The sequence below is a fragment of the Lycium barbarum genome, chromosome 6 (assembly GCF_019175385.1).
Source record: "Lycium barbarum isolate Lr01 chromosome 6, ASM1917538v2, whole genome shotgun sequence".
In the NCBI taxonomy this organism is placed as follows: Eukaryota; Viridiplantae; Streptophyta; class Magnoliopsida; order Solanales; family Solanaceae; genus Lycium; species Lycium barbarum.
The window spans coordinates 108,404,666-108,410,957 of NC_083342.1; positions in this window are offsets into that span (position 1 = coordinate 108,404,666).

Below are 6,292 nucleotides of genomic sequence, written 5' to 3' on the forward strand. Positions count from 1 at the left end.
TTCAGAATTAAAATTTGGTGATTAATGATATAACATATATCTTTCTAATTTTGATTTTTTTGTAACAATTAATATAAAAAATTATACTCCCTCTGTTTCAATTTTTTTGAACCTATTTCTTTTTTAGTCCGTGCCAAAATGAATGACCTCTTTCCTAATTTGGAAACAAATTCATTTTATGAATGATTTACAGGCACACAAATTTTCAAGGCTTATTTTGAACCACAAGTTTCAAAAGTCTTCCCTCTTTCTTAAATGTCGTGCCCAATCAAATGGGTTCATATAAATTGAAACGGAGGGAGTAATCTATTTTTTAATTAATTTAATAAAAATATTTTAATCCAATATATACAACAAAATGGTTTTTATGTTTGGATCTGAATAGTTACTTATTTGAAATGGATATCAACCTGTCGGTATACATATAAAATATTAAAGAATTTAAAAGAAAAAATTTAGAATCAAAATATTAATTTCCCTCATATTCTTACTAATTTTCTTTTACATCAATGAACAACTTTCATTGTCATAATAATGACAAAAAAGTCCGACTCTTTCAATCTCAAAGACTTTTAATTACAACTAAAGTGATGGTACAAAAAATACATTTTGTATATACAATAACAATTAAAATGTTTTTAAAAGTTATTTTCAAAATACAAACCTTAAAGACTGACTAATTAAAGTGATTAAAATGTTTTTAATCAACAACAATATTTTATATCTTATTTTATACAGAACTCAATGCGTATTAGAGCAATACATATATTGAAAAACATGCAGTAGATCACTTAATGACAAAAACACTGTTTAACACATTTTTATTTCTCTGAATTAACCTTCTCTTATTTGATTTTGATATTGAGAATCATACTTCACATATAATTGAGATATGCATGCATATGCACGTTAGAGATCATACATGTATAGGAGTTTGGTTTACTAAAGAATCTGGAAAGGTTAGCTTTGGTGAAGTATTTTAGTGAAATTCTTCTTCTTATTCCTTGTAGACAAAGGTTAGATGCATGACACAAGGTAAGATTATTTATAAATGGCTTCCTCTCTGTCATTTTTAGACAAAATTCTGAATTCATAATCTTACAGCACCAGTAGAAAGGCTTGGCAACACGACAGTTTCTTCAGAATTTTCGATGGATTTTATAACATGTTTATGCAATTCCCATTTATTTATTTATTTATGTGCATGTTTGTTTGTTTGTTTGTCAATCCTATAAGGGGAGATTTTGTTAGAGAGTTCAGCTATTAAATTTTCCTCTTAAATCTAATTCAAAACATTCAAAGAAACTGTACAATGAAGAGGGTTATTAGAATCAAATAACTACATCACAGAATGGTTACATGAGGCGTCCTTAATGTTGGATATAACATACAGGGTTATTAGAATCAAATAACTACATCACAGAATGGTTACATGAGGCGTCCTTAATGTTGGATATAACATACTTTTCCGGACGGGTAAAATGAATAAGCAAATATATATACATATACATAATATTTTGTACTTTCTAAAGCAAAAAATTGTAACGTAACTATAAATAACACTATCTAATATTTGTTACTCATTTTTAGGGGATAACATCCGAGGCACGTTCATAGAGACAAGTATGTCTTAAAGGCTTCTAAACTGTTCTCCTATCATCAGTTTTATCTTCTTTTTTTAAAAAAAACTCATTGTTAACATCATTGTATATGAATGAAAACTTCTTATCTGATTAGTATCACTTAGCAAGTCAAAATAAAATTCACTCTCTTGATTTCGAGGATTTATAACTGCTCCTCCTATCTATTTTCGTTCGATAAATTTACAGGAAAGGAAAAAAAAATAGATGGCTAAATATAATCTCTTTAGAAAAGATTTTCAAAGATATTTCCAATAACCAAATTAGTTGCTTTGCATCAAGACAGACTTCTTTTATTTTCCTTTGCCGTACGTGGCGTCGTGTAATGCAGATAGCGGGGTCCAGTTTCCCAGAAAATGTACAAAAGCAATTATGATGTACTTTTTTTTAATATCTACATATTAATGAGTCCGACACTTTTTTAACCAAATTTTTTTTTTTTGAAACTAAACTAACCCAACCCATAAAAAAAAAAAAACCAAACTAGGCTTCACGCACAGATACTGTGCATGAAATCCTTACCTAAAATCCCCGACCCAACCTTTATTCTTTCTCTTCTCAAACTCAAAAATTAAGGTTTTTTTGCGTACTTTGACCGAAGATTAGTCCCGTTTCAAAATACCGGAATATAAATATTTTATATAGAACTTAATATTTTTTTTAGTGTACAATAATATCGGTTCATTACATCAAGCATACATATACATTTGGATTGTCGTTTTAGGGGTTGTAAAGTGTTCCGAAGTATGTTTGAAAACTTGTTATATATAGGTTTAAGTGTCATATTTTATAGGGTACGGATTCTTTTATGTCTTTTTTATTTTGTTATTGTATTGTGTAATCTGCACTTTTTGAATGTGCAAAAATAAATATAATATTTAAAAATAATTCATTCAATACGAGAGGTTCATAATAATTGAAAAATATTTCATTCCATTAGCAACGAAATACATCATTAAATTACAATAGACTAAAAACAAATCAAGTTCTAGACACTCTTCTACTTCCAGATGTGCTGCCACCACGAGAGTTTTGCCCACATGAACGCTTATCATGCCCAAATTGCTTACATGTCCAGCACTTGCGAGAGTAAGTCTTTTCGCTAATATCTATTTGATTGTGATAACGGGTTAGCTTGTTTTTTCCCAATTTACGGATATGGTTCTTGTTCGCAATCATAGAAAACGGCACGACTGACCAATAAGCTTGATCACCAAAGGGCCGGAATTGGCCGGAATATGCTTTATGGTATTTTACGACCTTATATTCCTCCACCACATAATCAGTTACATTTCTGGACATTCTCTCAAAGCACTTGACTGCATGAGAATATGACATGTGGTACGTTTGCCACTTACCACAAGTGCATGATTGTGTACGATCAGTAACGATATGTTTGTTTCCTCCTTTGCCGTCGCAATAACCCGTTCTAACTTCATACACTCGTTGAACGACGTCATACTCGGTCATTTGGTGACCCTTTGCCTTTCTTCTATAGTGCTCAATTTTTTTGTAGGGCTTTGACATCCATGTTCCCTCGTCGGCTAATATAGTTATGGCCTGCCTTGTCCTATCCACAAATCGCTCTACGACCTGCCTAAAAGTTAGTCTTACCATTGCAGTGACAGGTAGTCCTCGAGCAAATTTGAGGATTCCATTGAAAGACTCTGAGCTGTTCACATATGTAAGTGACTAGTGATTCATAAGACATTTCAAGTGGACATTTAACATAAACGTTTGGTCTTTTATTGTAACGAACTGTACTATTGTCATCAAAGATAATACCATTCCAATGTATTGAAACCTTAACTGGTGGAATATCTTGAGCCATTTTTTGTAAGACTTAGGATAGGTTTTTTTGAATGACTTAAGAAATGGATGAGTTTTTACCTCGTCCAACATTCTTCTTAAATAGATTCATATTCACCCCCATTGCGCACAAGAACATTGCGTAATATGAATTTAATTCAAATAAACGATCAAAAATTCAGCATTGTGTTATCCAATCGGTCCTTTAGGTGTCATAAAAAAGCTGAAATTAGCATGCATGATGTGTTGTCAAATCATGTCCTATTGCGCACAAGAACATTGCGTAATATGAATTTAATTCAAATAAACGGTCAAAAATTCAGCATTGTGTTGTCCAATCGGTCCTTTAGGTGCCATAAAAAAGCTGAAATTGGCATGCATGATGTGTTGTCAAATCATGTCCTATTGCGCACAAAAACATTGCGTAATATGAAGAATACAATAAAACAATGAGAGAGGAGTGGAATTGGCGTGTTAGGGAGGCTGAAGCACTGGAGCAAAAGTTAGCTTCAATAGGGCTTAAACGCCCCAAAAAACGTGCTATGTCAATGCCTCGCGGAACTCCACAAGAGTTTAATTTTGCTCTTAATCGTTTTCGCGAAGAGAACAATTGAATGCAAATACGTTACCATAGGGTAGAATATGGTATACATGATAGCACAAGATTTAGATCCAAGTGAGATTCAGACTGTGAGATGTCCGATAAAGATTAATATTTTTCTTATAATAAGATAAGTAGGTAGGGTCATAAAGACCCTCCCCCGAGGGTACTTGGGGGTTTGCAACTATATAAGTAGCAATTTCTTTTGTTATTAGACTACACCATATTCAATGTCGAGTACTAGAAACTCAGCTTGATCTTTACTTCTTCCAAAAGAACCAAATAGCAGTGATGACGAAAGTTCAAATCATAGCAGTTTTTCAAGTAATACCAGTGATTTCAAACTAGACGAGCTAAATCCGCCCCTTCTTGTAGAGAGTAATGATGATTTCTGCAGTGTGAAATATTCAGATCCGCGAGAATATTATTGCGGTTTACGCCGAGAATGGTCACATCAGATTGCCGAATCAGAACGCCTTGTTCGTGACTTGAAAAATCTCAACGCTCCAATCCCAACAAGGTATTCACTAACCATGCCTCGAGTAGGTCCAGCAACTTGCGAGATGGCCGTACAAAGGATTAGAAAAGAAAACAACAGAATGCTAGCAAGACGTTGTAGATTTTACATGCTAAAGTTGGCTGAAGAACAAACATCATCAACCGATAGAGAACTAACATCTCCTGAAAAAATATGTGTGTTAAGAGACCGCCAATATCGTTCTGAGGATGATATTGAGGACTTCTATTCTGATGACGATTAGGGTCTATTTAGGCTCACTGTCTTAGATTATGGGTCATTTAAGTTTCGAACTAAGACTGTTAATTTGTATTTTTATTTTATGATGAAGTCATCAATTTGAATTAGTTTGGCATGTTTTTAATTTGCTTTTATTGTTAAAGTCTATTATTAATTGACAATTTAACAAAGAAACACAACTAAATTAGTACATAAAGGGTGCGGATTACATTATAGGAGAAAAGGTACAACTAGTAAAAAACATAATCCATAGAAATATTAAACTTAATAAACAAAATACATATAAATAATGAACAACAACAACATAGCACAAATAATCTTCCACAATTTAACTTTTTCTTTCAAAGCTATTTTCTCATGTTGAGCCTCTCTAAGTTTAGCCTTCAGCAAATTTCATTTTTTTTTCGGAATCGGTGAGCAACACCTCCAAACCTTCAATTTTTTCTTCAGCTTCCACAAGCTTAAATTGCGAGTCCAACTTAGCGGTATCTCTAGAGATACGTGAAGTCGCGGTATCTGCATCCAAAACTGGATTTTTAAACTTCGCCGCCACCGTTTTATCCACGTGAATGCTATCTTCCCACCGAAAGTATTTGCAACCGCCCATATCCTATAAACATTACAAGAAAATCATTTTTTTAAAGTAAAATATATGGATAATGTGAAAAAAAAAAACACTAAAAAATGTAAAAACACTTACTTCGGGCACTTTACAACCAGAGGCGGATCCAGGATTTGAAGGTTCGGGGTGCCACACCGTTTGAATAGGGTAAACGGGTCGGTTTCTTCAAAATTGAGTTACGGTTCGGGTCATTTATCTATTTCGATTAATATAAACAAATCGAACGAATATGCGGATATCGGTTAACGATGCTTAAGCGGCCTTTTTTTTTGGTAGGAGTAAGAGGCCTTATCCTCTAAAACTTTGAGAAAGATAATTTTTTTAAAAAAACTGAACTTTTTAAAAAAATCTGAACCTCTATACGTTTTTTCAATAGATTCATACTATATTTTCCTGGTGTATTCTTCCAGCTATATAGTGTAGAAAGAGTCAAAATTGTAGCTTCAACCCACTCATCTTCCATAAGCGCGAACGTTGCGGAAAGTTCAAAGCAACCTTTAAATTTGAATACTCTTAACATAATAATATTCATCATTTTAAAACTTGAATTTATTTTAAAATTTTGAAATTTACGATTTACATATATATATTTTTTAATATTTATGTGAAACATATAAACAAACCCTTTAACTTGGCGCGAGTTGACAACTATGGCCTTAAACTTTGCTAGTGCACAAGTAGGCATTTAAACTAGCCAAAAGTCGAACATGTAAACACAAATGCTGATGTGGCACATAGTTTTGTTCAGTGCTATGTCACTGCCACATCAGCGTCACGTCCGCATATGTGTTCATATGTTCAACTTTTGGCAAGTTTAAGTGCCTACTTGTGCACTAGCAAAGTTTAAGGTCATAGTTGCCAGC